The 16,354-nt window shown below is 43.5% G+C and overlaps 1 protein-coding gene across 1 annotated transcript in view; it reads left to right on the forward strand.

Moving 5' to 3' along the window:
* Positions 1-16,307: 16,307 nt before the first annotated feature.
* The window catches only part of psd2 (pleckstrin and Sec7 domain containing 2), a 25,229-nt gene continuing 25,182 nt past the window's right edge, over positions 16,308-16,354 (forward strand). Inside the window, exon 1 of the mRNA XM_083652138.1 lies at positions 16,308-16,354. This exon is cut by the window's right edge and continues 103 nt beyond it. The gene's annotated coding sequence lies outside the window, so the exon portion shown is untranslated.

Genomic DNA, 16,354 nt, shown 5'->3' on the forward strand with positions numbered 1-16,354 from the left:
ACATGAGACTATACTGTGCCTCAATCACAACTACAAATGACTAGAGCAAATTAATTAGACATGAGACTATACTGTGCCTCAATCACAACTACAAATGACTAGAGCAAATGAATTAGACATGAGACTATACTGTGCCTCAATCACAACTACAAATGACTAGAGCAAATGAATTAGACATGAGACTATACTGTGCCTCAATCACAACTACAAATGACTAGAGCAAATGAATTATACATGAAACTATACTGTGAGACTGGACTGTGCCTCAATCACAACTACAAATGACTAGAGCAAATTCATTAGACATGAGACTATACTGTGCCTCAATCACATACGAAATGACTAGAGCAAATGAATTAGACATGAGACTATACTGTGCCTCAATCACAACTACAAATGACTAGAGCAAATGAATTAGACATGAGACTATACTGTGCCTCAATCACAACTACAAATGACTAGAGCAAATGAATTATACATGAAACTATACTGTGAGACTGGACTGTGCCTCAATCACAACTACAAATGACTAGAGCAAATTCATTAGACATGAGACTATACTGTGCCTCAATCACATACGAAATGACTAGAGCAAATTAATTAGACATGAGACTATACTGTGCCTCAATCACAACTACAAATGACTAGAGCAAATTAATTAGACATGAGACTATACTGTGCCTCAATCACAACTACAAATGACTAGAGCAAATTAATTAGACATGAGACTATACTGTGCCTCAATCACATACAAATGACTAGAGCAAATTAATTAGACATGAGACTATACTGTGCCTCAATCACAACTACAAATGACTAGAGCAAATTAATTATACATGAGACTATACTGTGCCTCAATCACAACTACAAATGACTAGAGCAAATTAATTAGACATGAGACTATACTGTGCCTCAATCACAACTACAAATGACTAGAGCAAATTAATTAGACATGAGACTATACTGTGCCTCAATCACAACTACAAATGACTAGTGCAAATGAATTATACATGAGACTATACTGTGTCTCAATCACAACTACAAATGACTAGAGCAAATTAATTAGACATGAGACTATACTGTGCCTCAATCACAACTACAAATGACTAGTGCAAATTAATTAGACATGAGACTACAATGTGCCTCAATCACAACTACAAATGACTAGTGCAAATGAATTATACATGAGACTATACTGTGCCTCAATCACAACTACAAATGACTAGAGCTAATTAATTATATATTAGACTTGCTCTGGACTATATGAGATTAATGTAAGGAATGACAAAGGAGTGCTGAGTTTAAAATGAGGGAGCAACCTGGGGGAAACTAAGTGTTAGCTGGTATACAATATGCTGAAAACACATGTTTCTGATTAGTGTTTTACTATGTGAGAAAAATGTGAAAGAAAACAAAGCCATTTACAAGATTTACAAAATGCTCATTATTTCAGCTTAGGTTATAAAAAGCCAAATGTGGGCATAGATTTGAACTTATTACTGGAATAAGGTATACATTCTTTATCTTAGAAGATTTCTACACTGAAAAATGCTACATTTTTGGAAAAGTGCATTATTTGGATACGTTAGATGCGTTTGAAAACACAAAAATGTCCTGTAGTAGTTTTACCTCTTTGATCAAAACAAACTTTGTCTTTATGAAGAATTTCTATGGTATAATAAATTCATATTCTCTCAAATTAATGGAATGAAAGTGTGGAGGCTTGACAGATGAGAGATGTGCTCCCAGATATTCAGAAAGAAATTTGACATAGCTTTTTTTTTTTAATCTCTCATCTTTCTTCAACTGTCGGTGTGATTCAAACTGAAATATTTGCCTATTGTGCTACTTCTCCTGAATGAAGAATAATTTAAACAATGAATGTGAACAATGATCTACTTTGCATGTGTTCCAGGCTTAACAAAGAAACTGTGTTCAAAGTAAAGATGTTCCGATACCATCTTTTCCTTCCCGATACCTGAACCTGCTTATCAGCTAATACCAAGTAGTCTGATACCCGTGTGTTCTGTATACTACTAACCCTGTATGGATATGATATGATATGATATAATTGCTTGCTATTGCTATCATTGTTGTATGGCCTGGCTCTGCTTAAGCCCTTTGATTTCTGGGAAAACAGACTTTTTATCCAGGTGAAACAAATTTTTTCATGGCTAATAAATTACGTGGTATCGCATCGGTGCATACAGTAGACTTGTGTACTTACTCGCAGCATACGTGATCCTCTCCTCTCTCCTCTCCTCTCCTCTCCTCTCCTCAACTCTCCTCTCCTTTCCCACAGACTGGAAAATGGGCTAGATGGACATGATGAAGATGATGATGGTGGTGGTGAGGAGGGAGTAAATGAAGAGGTTACCCAAACACACTTGGACACTTTCAGCTCAAACTTTGAGACTAATGTAGAGCAGGCCGACACAGAAGTGGAGGAGGAGGAGGAGGAGGCCCAGAGAGAGGCAGCTGGGAGAAGAAACCAGGACACCTTCAGCTCGGTGTTCGAGCAGCTCGTGGAGGAGGCTGCTGCTCACGAGGAGGACGAGGAGCAAGAGGAGGTGGAGGAAGAGAGGGAGAAGGTGACGGGGGACAACAAAGACGGCTTCAGCTCCACATTCGAGCGCATCGTGGAGTCTGCCCTGCTGAGGGGCGGGACCTGCTACAGCAGTCTGGATTCGCTGGACGTGCTGTCGCTCACAGACGAGACGGACAGCTGTGTCAGCTTCGAGGCACCGCTGACGCCGCTCATCCAACAGAGGGCGCTGTTACAGGGCCCCGAACCCCTGGAACTGGAGCTAGCCACTGTGCAGGAGCAGGAAGGGGCTGAGGCTGGGTCGGAAGCTCCCGGAGGTGATGTGCAGGCTGGGGAGAGTGCAGCGGGGCCAGACCATGGGGCTGGAGCTGGAGCTGGAGGAAGCCCACTGAGGACCACCATACCAGGGAGCAGGTCGGAGTTTGTGCTTAGCCAGCCTGGGCGCTGGGCCATCCCTAATGGATACCATACAGACTCCCAGGGTGCCACCGAAGGTTCTGGAGCCATGACCAACTCTGTCAGGTAAGGACGATGTTTTGATTGGGTGTTAATGCATAAGTCTAGACATTTCCCACCTGGACCCTATTCTCCCAGCATTTTCCATCATACAGATTGATTCGTTCCAAAATCTCATGAATTGCTGTCAGTTGAGAAGTGAAGCAGCAACTGATGATGATATTTTGTTCAGAATCGATTGGTAAGATAGGAAAAGATGGGAAAACAGGGTCTATATTATGCTTCACCCCTTATGCTTTAAGTCTGTTATCAGTTCATACACACTGTCCATCTTCCTGTTATGCCTATGGAGACTTACTATAATCACATTTCCACAGTGGCTTACTGACATCTGTTTCAACACCATGGTCACGTACTGTAGAAAGAGAGAAATAGAAATATGCACAACCATAGATATTGTTAAGCGGGCATGTTCGAGCAAGAAGACCGGTTTTGATATGAGATTGTTCAAAGTGCAAATGTGTTACACTTCCTTTTAAAATGTGAAACATGGTTGGGTGGACGTCCAGTGTGCCTCCTGTGGCAGCCAGCCCAGGCAAAGGAAGCTTTGTGTACATTTCATAGGCCTGATGTGTAATTAATATACTGTGACCTTGGCTTAACCAGCAGGGGGCATGAGCACGTTGAGACCCAGCTGTGGGCCTGAGTGAGGGGGCAGGGTGGATGGGTGGCGGGGGTGAGGGGTGGGCTCTAAAGGAGCTCTTTTCTGTTCATGCACACACACTCAAACACACCAAGGCATGCAAAACAATCTAGGATGACAATACACAAGCCTACATACATAAAGTATTATCAACCAACATAAAGTGCACTGCACAGGACAAAAATCTATGCTCATGTTAAAGTATTAGCATAAAATCCTTTATATCCTTCACTGTTGCTGTTTGTTTGGCTTCAGGGTCTTTCCCCTGTCCCAAATCCTAATCAGTCTCATTAGTGATGAAGTTGCAAAACTGAACCCAGTTCAGTTTACACCATTTCCTCCAATCCTTTAGTACAGTGGTTCTCAATCTTTTTTGGCTTCAAATCAGTAGCCCCTTTCCCTGATTTCTGAATCCAAGTACCACCTTTATCTGACTACAACATTTTGCTTAGAAAACTGCAAGAGAAAACTATTGCATATGAATGAATGAATGAATGCATGAATGATAACCCACCTTTTGAAGAATATAACATTACAAAATAAGAAATGGAGTGAAAGATTTGCAATTAGTGCCTCTTAAGCAGATTTATTTTAACATTGCATTTATTTTCCTGATTTGTTCTTAGATTTTTCCATTCATTGTTCTCTCAACTACCCCCTGTAGTACCTCCACGTACCGCTAGGGGTACGCATACTCCAGTTTGGGAACCACTGCTTTAGTAGTAAAGGAGAGAAGGGAAGAGAAAACCTTGCTGGATTTGATTTTGTGCACTTCAGCTTGAGTGCATGCTGTGTTCATATGGCACAGTTAAACCGCAACAAGAAAACAAAGAGGAAGTGTTGACAAATTAAGAAGTTACAGAGCAGTGTAGTTTTTATATTTTTAGAGAGTTGGTGCTGGAAGGGCTGGGGAGAGAGGTGGTGGTAGGGCTGGGGAGAGAGGTGGTGGTAGGGCTGGGGAGAGAGGTGGTGGTAGGGCTGGGAAGAGAGGGGCGTGGCCTGTTTAAGCGCCCTCATTTGGGATGAAAATGCTCCTCCTCTTGTTGGTGTGATTTAAAGCTGGGCAGAGATTGTGCAGCAGACCTGCAGCTTGGGGCTGCAGGGGTCTGTTGCCCTAAAGCATATTTGCACAGTAGCAGAGATGATCTTACCACCGACAAGCAGAAAACAAGAAAGGAGTTAAGCACTGATAGCATAGCAGGCTTTTGCAAAAAGAAACAACGTCGTGACTGTGTACAGTATTTATACAATTTATGCTACAGCTAATCAGAAACAACGTACCTGTCAAGTATCTTTGATGAACTTTCAAATAGCCAGCTGATATTCACCACAGAATGCTGTAATTTTACACGATTACTTTACACTGTTGGATTTTCTCTGTTGTCCAGCATTTTGGCGCCATATTGAGGATAGACCCCAAAGAAGAATGGTGGGATACATAGCAACAGCTGACACTACTTTCTTACATTTAATTACCTTAATGGCACTAAGGGGGTTTGAGGAAGCCAGGGCACAGCCACAGAGGGGGGAGTGGTAACAGGAACCATATGGGGAAAAACCACGTAACTTGACCTATGGCTATAGGTCTGTCTGGCTGGCTCGTATGCACTCCTTCAGGCTCAGTCTCCACAGCTCTGCCCCCTGCACGCTTTCTACACTTACAAATCCACTGGAATGCCAAATAGATGCACAGATGTGCATCTATTTGGCATCCCAGTGGATGATCTGCTCAGCTAACTACTGGGATTTGCTCTTGGATTCTCCTGGTGCTTCTACAGCTGCATTACAGGATGAACCAAGAATACTGTATCTCTCTCTCTCTCTGCCTCCCTCTCTCTCTGCCTCCCTCTCTCTCTCCTCTCCGTCTGTCTACAGATGTTGTCCTTTAAGCACGGACTGGCTTCCTGACCACCAGCGCCAAGCTGAATGAGCTATTGTTTATGTCATGACATCATCGTCTTCAGCTTTCCTATACCCAGGAGAGAGAGAGAGAGAGAGAGTGTGAGTGTGAGTGTGAGTGTGTGTGTGTGTGTGTGTGTGTGTGTGTGTGTGTGTGTGTGTGTGTGTGTGTGTGTGTGTGTGTGTGTGTGTGTGTGTGTGTGCGTGTGTGCGTGCTCTAATATGCTAGCCAGCTTGCCAGCCACTTGAGCAAAGCTAGAGTGGATACATGTGCTACTCAGTCTTGAAGGGTTTTAAGCCCCCTACAGTATGTAATTTATCAGCAACTGGGAATGCTCTCTGTCTGTCCATTCAAAAAGCACTTGCCTCAGTCATTTAGTTTTGGGGATATTGGAGGCAGAAATTTCAAGAATTTGTCAGCAATGCCAGGGCAAGTTAATGTTTTCCATGTCTCTGAAAAAACAAATGCAGAACAACAGTCTTATACACTTTTCATATTAGTTTACGATTGCACTATATGTGATTTTTGTCAACAGGCTTTGACTTTTCGTGACGTAATTTGCCCCGGAAGTAAGTTCCGCGTCCATTTTCTCCATAGACATTTCGATAAATCCAAATATAACGAGTTTTAAGGCTCGAACCAAGCCAACAAGTCTTCCAGAGAATCTTGAGTGACCATAAAACACTTGGTTTAAGCGAGATATTAAAAATATGTTATTTTTTATTCTCGTTATATTTTGATTTATCGAAATGTCTATGGAGACAGTGTTTCCCCTAGAAAATTGTTGCCTGGAGGGATTTCGAAACGTACCCCGACCGCAACGGTGGGGGCCCTCGCTGACGCCACTAAACTTTTAGCTAACCTGTTCGCATCTATGTTCGCAATGGCATCCCAAGTATCATCATACTATTATGGGATGCGATGCGAACAGTTGTATTATGGGATGTGCGTTTCCCAGGCAACGACACACGTTGACACGTTTTGGAACAGCGCTGCACGCTGGCGCAATGCTCCTAAAAGCAAAATGCTTATTGTTTTGAATGATTTGGCATCTTCTATTACTGTCAACACTGTCAACACCAGTAGTAATAGTATGCCATAAAGGTTTATTGAGATTTTGGGGAGAGCAGGAAAAAAAATCTTGAAAAAAAAAAGAAAAAAAAAAGAAATGTGGGGTGCAATTTATTTTCTGGCCTGGCGGGGGCGCCGTTGGCCTGGCGGGCCTGCCAGGCCTGTAGAATGGTAGTGGAAACACTGGGAGAAAATGGACGTGGAACTTACTTCCGGGGGGAAATTACATCACGAAAAGTCACGTGCCTGTTGAGCTCTATAACCGCATTATTGCAATAACGCGCTATAGCCAACCATGATGGATGGCAATCAACCGCATACCGCGCTGTTGAGCCATCCTAAATCAGTGCAGGGGAAATTCCTTCACCGCAACAGCCCTATGTACCTATGTACTAGGTTCTGTTTGATCCAAAGCTCTGCTATCCACACATGATCTAGGTTCTGTTTGATCCAAACTAAGCTCTGCAATGATGCTATCCACACACATGATCTCAACCTTGCTTGCGTTTATGTCTTTCCCTGTGTTTCTCCTTGAGTCTGTGTCAGTCCATCTCTTTGTTAGCTCCATCTCACCTCGTGCCTATCTCCTACCTCCTTTATCCCTTTATCTCACTTTATCTCATGGCCCGCCCTCTCCTTTCCTGTTTGCATCACCACCTCCCCCATTTCCCCCACACTGCTCCCTGGCCTGCAGCCTCTTCTTATCTTTCATTCCTCTCCCTCCCTCCCTCCCTCCCTCTGGGGAGCTACAGAGCTGGCATGGTGACACCTCGGGCCTTGTGGGCAACCAGTCTTTTTCTCGGCAGGACAGACCAGCTGCAAAGCAGTGGATACAAAATGCCAAGTCAATCAGACAGTCAGTCAGTCAGTCAACTTGGCAGGCATTTAGTTGTTTTGTGGATGAATCAGCCAGTCAGTCAATTTGTTGACTGCTCCTCCATTCCTCTGTGATCCACTCTGAATCAGGGTCACACAGCCTTCCATAAGGAAATTGGGGGTTCGAGTGTTTAAAACACTCTCCTACCCGTCTCCCGACGTCCGATCACAGATCGAAATATATAATAATCTCCCTACGGAAGCCAGTAATGTAGGTGAGGGTGTTAAAATTATATTCCTGCATGAAACAACAGTTTAAAAGCAGTCTTTCTAGCTGTGCCAAATGGCGAGCAAACAACATTGCTGTCACATGGATACGGTGGCACAGTGATCAAATCCAGCGCACCTGGGAAGCAAAACATGTCATGAAATACTCAAACTTCCAAGGTTCCTGTCAGCACTGGGATGCTAAATTCGGCACAGGCTGCGAAAAGACTGCTTTTAAACGGTTGTTTCACGCAGGAATATCATTTTAACAGCCCCGCCTATATTACTGGCTTCCGTATGAAGATTATTATATCTTTGGATCTGCGATCGTATGTTGGAGATGGGTAGGAGAGCGTTTTAAACACTCGACCCCCCCAATTTCCTTATGGAAGGCTGTGTGACCCTGATTCAGAGTGGATCACAGAGGAACGGAGAACATGTTGCCCTGGACTGCTGAGCTGCTGCTTTGGCATTTTGTTTTCCTTCCCTGGTTCCATCAAGAAGTGTTATTTAACCCTTTATTCATCTGTGCCAGGAAATGAAGAAACACCATTTGAAACATCTTCCTCTGGTCCTCATGACTTTCCATCTGCCAACAGTTAATCAGCTTTACACTACCTGTCTTTTATCTAGTTATCTAGTCAGCAAGCCTGTCTGTCAGTCGCTCAGTAGATCATGTAGTAAATTATTTGATTAGTCTGTCAATCAGTCAGACACTAAGTCATTTGGTTAGTCAGTCAACAGTCAGTCATTTAGTCAGTCAGTTACTCCACATGAGTTGTGTCCCTCTGTTTCCAGTGGGATCCGCCACTTAGGCTGAAGCTTTTAAACCGTAATCAATAGAGCCTGCTAAAACCAACACAAATACACTGTCTGTACACAACACACACAGAAACAAACACACCAATGTTCAGAAGTCAAGGCATGGCCTGGTGTAGTGGAGCGCATGTACAGTAATGTTGTATTCCGACCATTTGAGTTGAATGGGTAAACCTGTAAAAGATATTTAGAGTATGATCATGATGTATTGGAGTGTGAGCATCCGCATACATGCATGTGTTTCGGTTTCCTCTTGGTAGAAGAGCATACAGTGAGTGTGTTTCTGTATCCTCAGTAGAAGAGCATACAGTGAGTGTGTTTCTGTATCCTCAGTAGAAGAGCATAGAGTGAGTGTGTTTCTGTATCCTCAGTAGAAGAGCATAGAGTGAGTGTGTTTCTGTATCCTCAGTAGAAGAGCATACAGTGAGTGTGTTTCTGTATCCTCAGTAGAAGAGCATACAGTGAGTGTGTTTCTGTATCCTCAGTAGAAGAGCATACAGTGAGTGTGTTTCTGTATCGTCTCAGTAGAAGAGCATACAGTGAGTGTGTTTCTGTATCCTCAGTAGAATAGCATAGAGTGAGTGTGTTTCTGTATCCTCAGTAGAAGAGCATACAGTGAGTGTGTTTCTGTATCCTCAGTAGAAGAGCATACAGTGAGTGTGTTTCTGTATCCTCAGTAGAAGAGCATACAGTGAGTGTGTTTCTGTATCGTCTCAGTAGAAGAGCATACAGTGAGTGTGTTTCTGTATCCTCAGTAGAAGAGCATACAGTGAGTGTGTTTCTGTATCCTCAGTAGAAGAGCATACAGTGAGTGTGTTTCTGTATCCTCAGTAGAAGAGCATACAGTGAGTGTGTTTCTGTATCCTCAGTAGAAGAGCATACAGTGAGTGTGTTTCTGTATCCTCAGTAGAAGAGCATACAGTGAGTGTGTTTCTATATCCTCAGTAGAAGAGCATAGAGTGAGTGTGTTTCTGTATCCTCAGTAGAAGAGCATACAGTGAGTGTGTTTCTGTATCCTCAGTAGAAGAGCATACAGTGAGTGTGTTTCTGTATCCTCAGTAGAAGAGCATACAGTGAGTGTGTTTCTGTATCCTCGGTAGAAGAGCATACAGTGAGTGTGTTTCTGTATCCTCAGTAGAAGAGCATACAGTGAGTGTGTTTCTGTATCCTCAGTAGAAGAGCATACAGTGAGTGTGTTTCTGTATCCTCAGTAGAAGAGCATACAGTGAGTGTGTTTCTGTATCCTCAGTAGAAGAGCATACAGTGAGTGTGTTTCTGTATCCTCAGTAGAAGAGCATACAGTGAGTGTGTTTCTGTATCCTCAGTAGAAGAGCATACAGTGAGTGTGTTTCTGTATCCTCAGTAGAAGAGCATACAGTGAGTGTGTTTCTGTATCCTCAGTAGAAGAGCATACAGTGAGTGTGTTTCTGTATCCTCGGTAGAAGAGCATACAGTGAGTGTGTTTCTGTATCCTCAGTAGAAGAGCATACAGTGAGTGTGTTTCTGTATCCTCAGTAGAAGAGCATACAGTGAGTGTGTTTCTGTATCCTCAGTAGAAGAGCATACAGTGAGTGTGTTTCTGTATCCTCAGTAGAAGAGCATACAGTGAGTGTGTTTCTGTATCCTCAGTAGAAGAGCATACAGTGAGTGTGTTTCTGTATCCTCAGTAGAAGAGCATACAGTGAGTGTGTTTCTGTATCCTCAGTAGAAGAGCATACAGTGAGTGTGTGAAGAGCGAGCCTACCAGATCTAAGTCCAAACAGAGCAGATAAAATATATCAGAGAAGCAGCTGGACTCATCTCTTTCATAGAGTCGAGTGCAGAAACACACACATGAAAGACTTGCGCGCGCGTGTGTAAACAAAAATATGCATAATGTGCGGCATCCATCCAAATGCTACAAAAAGGAGGCCCTTGATATTAATCGTTCACCTTCTGAATATCTCACTCTCTCTTTCTCTCTCTCTCTCTCTCTCTCTCTCTCTCTCTCTCTCATGCCCACACACTAATCTTTCATGGTGTCACTTTGGGAATAAAACCCTCAGTGCATTTGTATAGCGCATCTGAAATACCCTGCAGATTATCCTTTCCTGGCTCCCACTCAGGCAGTGATATGGACACACACTCGCAAATACACACAGTCACTCATAAATACACACAGTCACTCACAAATACACAGTCACTCACAAATACACACAGTCACTCACAAATACACAGTCACTCACAAATACTTCTGCAACACAAGCAGTAATACAGACAAATATCTGTCACCCTTCTCTCCCCACACACACACACGCACACGCACACACACACACACACACACACACACACACACACACACACACACACACACACACACACACACACACACACACACACACACACACAGACTTAATCATTTGGGCACCAACAGATTTACCCCTTGTTCTGTCTATTTATAGCTTCACTCTGTTTTATGACACATCCCACACTCGTACTGTACAAATGAGGCTCTTCTTACCACAGGCTTGTCGTTGGACGCCTGCATTGAAGCTTCCTGTATGTGCCTTGTGTGGACTTCCTGTATGTGCCTTGTGGAACGCCAACCAGACTCTCGCAGAGAAAACACTTGTCTGTTTTATGGCATTTTCTCCCCCTCCTGTCTGCTTCTGCAACAGATTGTAAGGCAGCAAACTGGGAAGATATAGTCGTAGCAGCAAACTGGGAAGATAGTCTCTAGTTGTAGCAGCAAACTGGGAAGATAGTCTCTAGTTGTAGCAGCAAACTGGGAAGATAGTCTCTAGTTGTAGCAGCAAACTGGGAAGATAGTCTCTAGTTGTAGCAGCAAACTGGGAAGATAGTCTCTAGTCGTAGCAGCAAACTGGGAAGATAATCTCTAGTTGTAGCAGCAAACTGGAAAGATAAAAAACTCTCTCTCTCGTAATGGACAAGCCCGTCTTTTATTGTCACACGAACACCACAATACATGCATGCGGCCACAACACACTCATGCTGACGGTGGCCGGTGAAAAGTGTCCTCTGCATTTAACCCATCCAGGCATGTCCTTTCCTCCGAGGGGCAGGCCAGGAGCAGTGGTTGCTTTCTCGTACAGCGCCCGGGGACCAACTTCGGATGTTGTCGTCACTGGTCAGATGACGATGACGATCTGATCTTCTGCATGTTTTTAGTGGGGGGGTTATATACGGAGGAACCCCCTGGGGGGTACGGGGAGAACATGCAAACTCCACACAGAGAGAAAGGCCCTTACGATGAGATAACCCACCTGGGCAGTAGGCACTGAAGATATGTCTAGATAGTCTCTAGTCCAGGGGTGGCCAAACTTTTTTGGTTATGGGCCGCATACAGAAAAATATAAGGAGTCGCGGGCCAAACAATATTAAGCGCAGAAGTTTTCGCGGCAAAAAAATTGGACCAGAAAACCCTTGTGCCATCAAAATTTTTATTTCTACCTAAATAAATATATGACACAGTTTATTGATGTGCTCACCTATTACAATGGGTATTTCTGTATGTTTTCAAATTTTCTTTTCCTGTGCCAACAGGTTAGGACAGAGATAATTTAACATAACATTAGTATTAAACATTCATTCAGTATTAAAAATGTTTAAAAATAAATAGACCAGGTCAGGGTAGTCAAGTATAACCCATTTCAATGGTTTTAAATTGAAAAAAACAAATGGGGGAATCATTTTTTTTGTTTTTGTTTCTTTTTCTTTATTTTTCAGTTTTTTCCCCGTTTTCGTTTTTTCGTTTTAAACTTTAAAACAGAAAAACGTTAAAGCGTTTTCTGCAAAAAAAAAAAGCTAAATTCATAGTGGGCCACTTAAAAACGGGCAGCGGGCCGCAGTTGGCCCGCGGGCCGCAGTTTGGCCACCCCTGCTCTAGTCGTAGCAACAAGCTGGGAAGATAGTCTCTAGTCGTAGCAGCAAACTGGGAAGATAGTATCTATCTACTAGTCATAGCAGCAAACTGGGAAGATAGTCTCTAGTCGTAGCAGCGAACTGGGAAAATAGTCTCTAGTCGTAGCAGCAAACTGGGAAGATAGTCTCTCTAGTCGTAGCCAGACGAAGCTGCTGCGCTCAGTGTTTTGCTACACAATCCCACACCTGACCACAATTTGTTTCACAGCCAAAAGAGGTCACCATTGTCCATTGTCCACCATTGTGTGTGTGCGTGTGTGTGTGTGTGTGTGTGTGCGTGTGTATGAGTGAGTGAGAGAGAGAGAGAATGAGAGAAACAGAACCACTGACTATATTGTGCACAAGGTTGTGGAGTAACAGATTACATGTAATAAGATTACTGTAATCTGATTATAAAAAATGTGCTTTATAGTAGAAGTGATCAAATTAAAGATCATTTTGAAAATCAGGCGGTTACTTCATTTTTATTTAGGGAATTACTAATTCTAGTAGATTACTGGACAACAATCATTTAAGAGGGAAAGGCATTTCAAGATCATTTGATTATAACTAATCCTATAATTTCTTATTTGTAATTCAAGTTGCAGTTGTATAAATTGGAGTAAATTTCTTCATGTACTTTATCCCCATATTCATTAGCTTTAGTTGTAATCCAAATGTTACTCAGTTTGATTATTTTAGTGGGTTATGCTACTGATAGTTTCAAGTAGGTACAGCTTCCAAGGAAATACATATAAACACTAAAGGACAGGTGGAAAAAGCTGTAGTTCAATCAATAACGACCAATTAATTGAGTGAAGTATCTCTTAAAAAGGCTAGACAGCATTCTTTCATCATGTGAAGGCCTGAGAAGAGCACACTCAAGCAGCTGCAGGAAGTGGGACTATCTTTCCATCGTTGCATGGCAGTGGTCGTTTGGTGTGTTCAGTGATCCTGTGTGGGCTTGTTGTTGTTGTCGTTTGAGTTGAGTGTGTTGGAATCTGTTGCTGCTTAAACTGGGAGCTAGCTACCTGCAGTACACAGGATTGATGGTTAATACTGGGATTTGCACATAAATGTTAATGACAACAGTCTTTCTGAGCCTGTTGTTGGCATTATCGCAGCATGCTTGTTTATGGTTGGCCAGCACAAAACTAAGGACTCTTTTGATTGGCTGCATATGTTAGTGAGTAGTATGTAATGGATAGGCTACCGGTGGTAATTGAGGCTGTGATTTACAGAGGCACTTATCTCACTGGCTGTGTAAACACACAATCAGTTTTTCCCTTGTTCACATCTGTCTTACATCTAGATCCTGTCTTGTGTTCCTATGTAAAATCCATGGCCTGTAATGACAAAGTTTAGCCATGACTCACAGGCTGATATGTGCCAGCAGCAGCACCTCCTTGGTCCAGAAAGGATTCTGGTCCCAGTGCTGATCCAATTTCTTTTTGAATAAAGAAAAAATCTGATTTTCCCCCCATTTTCTCCCCAATTGTACTTGGTCATTGCTCCACCCCCTCTGCCGATCTGGGGAGAGCCATGGACTAGCACATGCTTCCTCCGATACATGTGTGCAGTCGCCAGCCGCTTCTTTTCACCTGACACCGAGGAGTTTCACTTGCAGGACGTAGTGCGTGGGAGGATGATGCTATTCCCCCCAGTTCCCCTCCCGCCCTGAACAGGCACCCCGCCGACCAGGACACCTACCCTTAATTCGGCAGAATGTGACGCACGACCAAGCTGGAGGTAACACGGGGGCTCGAACCTGCGACCCTCGTGTTAAAGGGAATCTACCGCTGCACTACCTAGACGGCCCACTGATTGAATTTCTGTGTTATTATTATTGTCGTCAAGGAAATGTAGTTGTTTAGTTCAGGCCTTGTTTAAAAGCGACCTGAGACCAGATTGCAGTGAATAGCGGCCAAATACCGCTGAACAAACTTCCTCCTGGGGTCCATCTCTATTCTCTCTCATCTCTCCTCAAGTGTGACCCCACAGCTGCCTCTCTCTCTGTCCTCCTCTTGCCTCCTCTTCTCTTCTCCTTTCCACCAGACTAGAAAGAGGAAGGAGGCATTTAAAAAGAGAGGGGGCATGCAGGGATGTGTCAGTGTGGCTTATAAAAAGCTCTCTGCATGTGCAAACACACAAGCTCTGACTCCATTTCTATCTTATGCTGTCACATGATCTGTTATTACAAACATTATTATATGTCACTGTAACCTTAAATGATGTTATTACAAACATTATTATATATCACTGTAACCTTAAATTATATTATTACAGCAATGTAGCGCCCAATAAAAAGGACCTCCAGTCGGCGATCATTCGGCTGGAGCTGCAATGATTAGTTCATTAATCGTCTGACAGAAAATTAATCGGCAACAATTTTTTTAATAATCGATTGATCGTTTAGACACATTTTTAAGATATCTGAAAATATCTTGTTCCAGCTTCTACAATGTGAATATTTTCTGGTTCCTTAGTCTTCTATGACAGTAAACTGATTATCTTTGGGTTGTGGAGTGTTGGTCAGGACAAAAGATATTTGAGGATGTCATCACAGGCTTTGGGGAAAAACCGCACCGATGCCGATTCGGGACTGGATGGCCACCCCCCGGAGCATACTCTGGGCCTCTGAGTCCAGCCAGGTCCCTGGAAACTATTCCTGGATCTATCGAGAGTGACAATGGGACCTATGACATCAGACATCATGTGACGTTCCCGACCGATGATGTCATGACCAACCAGACAACATGGCAATATGACATCATCCACGCTGAGATGTTATGACATCAGAAGTGATGTCGCAATGCCAGTGAAGGCAACGCACACTGCAAGCCACGTTCAATCGTTCAATGCCGTGACGAGCAAGCAGGTACAGAAGCGGACGTCAGCTCCAGAGAGATGAGACTGACGACGAGTACGACATGGATCCCTGGACCATCCGTGGAATCCATCTATGGAATAGCCGACATCTATGCAGAGAGACGAGACAGCCGGAGGTGCTCACAGACCAGACCATCCAGGGCATGAGCGGGCATGGCGGCAGGACCTCCATCATGTTCTAACAGACATGCCTACTACAATGCAGGCTACGAGATACGAGCCAAGCTCATACCTACAAGAGGAGAAGGTTGGTTCTCCACGAGCCCGACCGGAACTCTCTAACAGTGACATTGTATAGAGTAGACCAAACGACTAATCAATTAGTCAAGAAGAAATTGACAGATTAATCAATAATCTGGCAGCCGGCTGCAAATCCTAAAAGGTCCATTCCCCATACACGTCTCAGTATGATGTCATATTAATTTACATAGCCTATAAATTGATCTATGCCAGCCTAAAAATCTAGTGAACATAGAGAAATAGCCATTATGAATATGAAATAAGCAGATGCTGGTATGTAGCACCCTCAGTGAACTTCAGCAGTCCAGATATCCAGATACAAGACGTCCCATGATATTGAAGTGATGTGCTGGCCCGGAGCCCTTCACTTCAATGCAGAGGAAGTGAGTTGGCCGGCCTGGCCTGGCTGGGACACACAGAGCTATTGTACAGCCAGGCCTGGAACATTATAATTCATCAGAAAGTCTCTCCAGGCGGCTCGACTTGGCCAGCTCCGCCCCCAACATCCTCTCTCTCCTGTGAGGAGGAGTGGGCAGGCAACCCCCAAGAAACTTCAAGGAAATCTTACACTAAACAAAACAAAAGCCCCAGTCTGTTGACACTATGGTGGAACAACACTGATTTACGCTGGCCGAACGAGGAGAAACTAACCTGGCGTCCGCTCAGTGGATGAGGAAACGTGAGTTTCTTGTGGACAACACAGAGCGGGGCCGATGCAGCTTTTTATACCGACTACTGGATGATGAGG

Source organism: Poromitra crassiceps (genome assembly GCF_964638095.1).
Source record: "Poromitra crassiceps genome assembly, chromosome: 15".
NCBI classification, from domain to species: Eukaryota; Metazoa; Chordata; class Actinopteri; order Beryciformes; family Melamphaidae; genus Poromitra; species Poromitra crassiceps.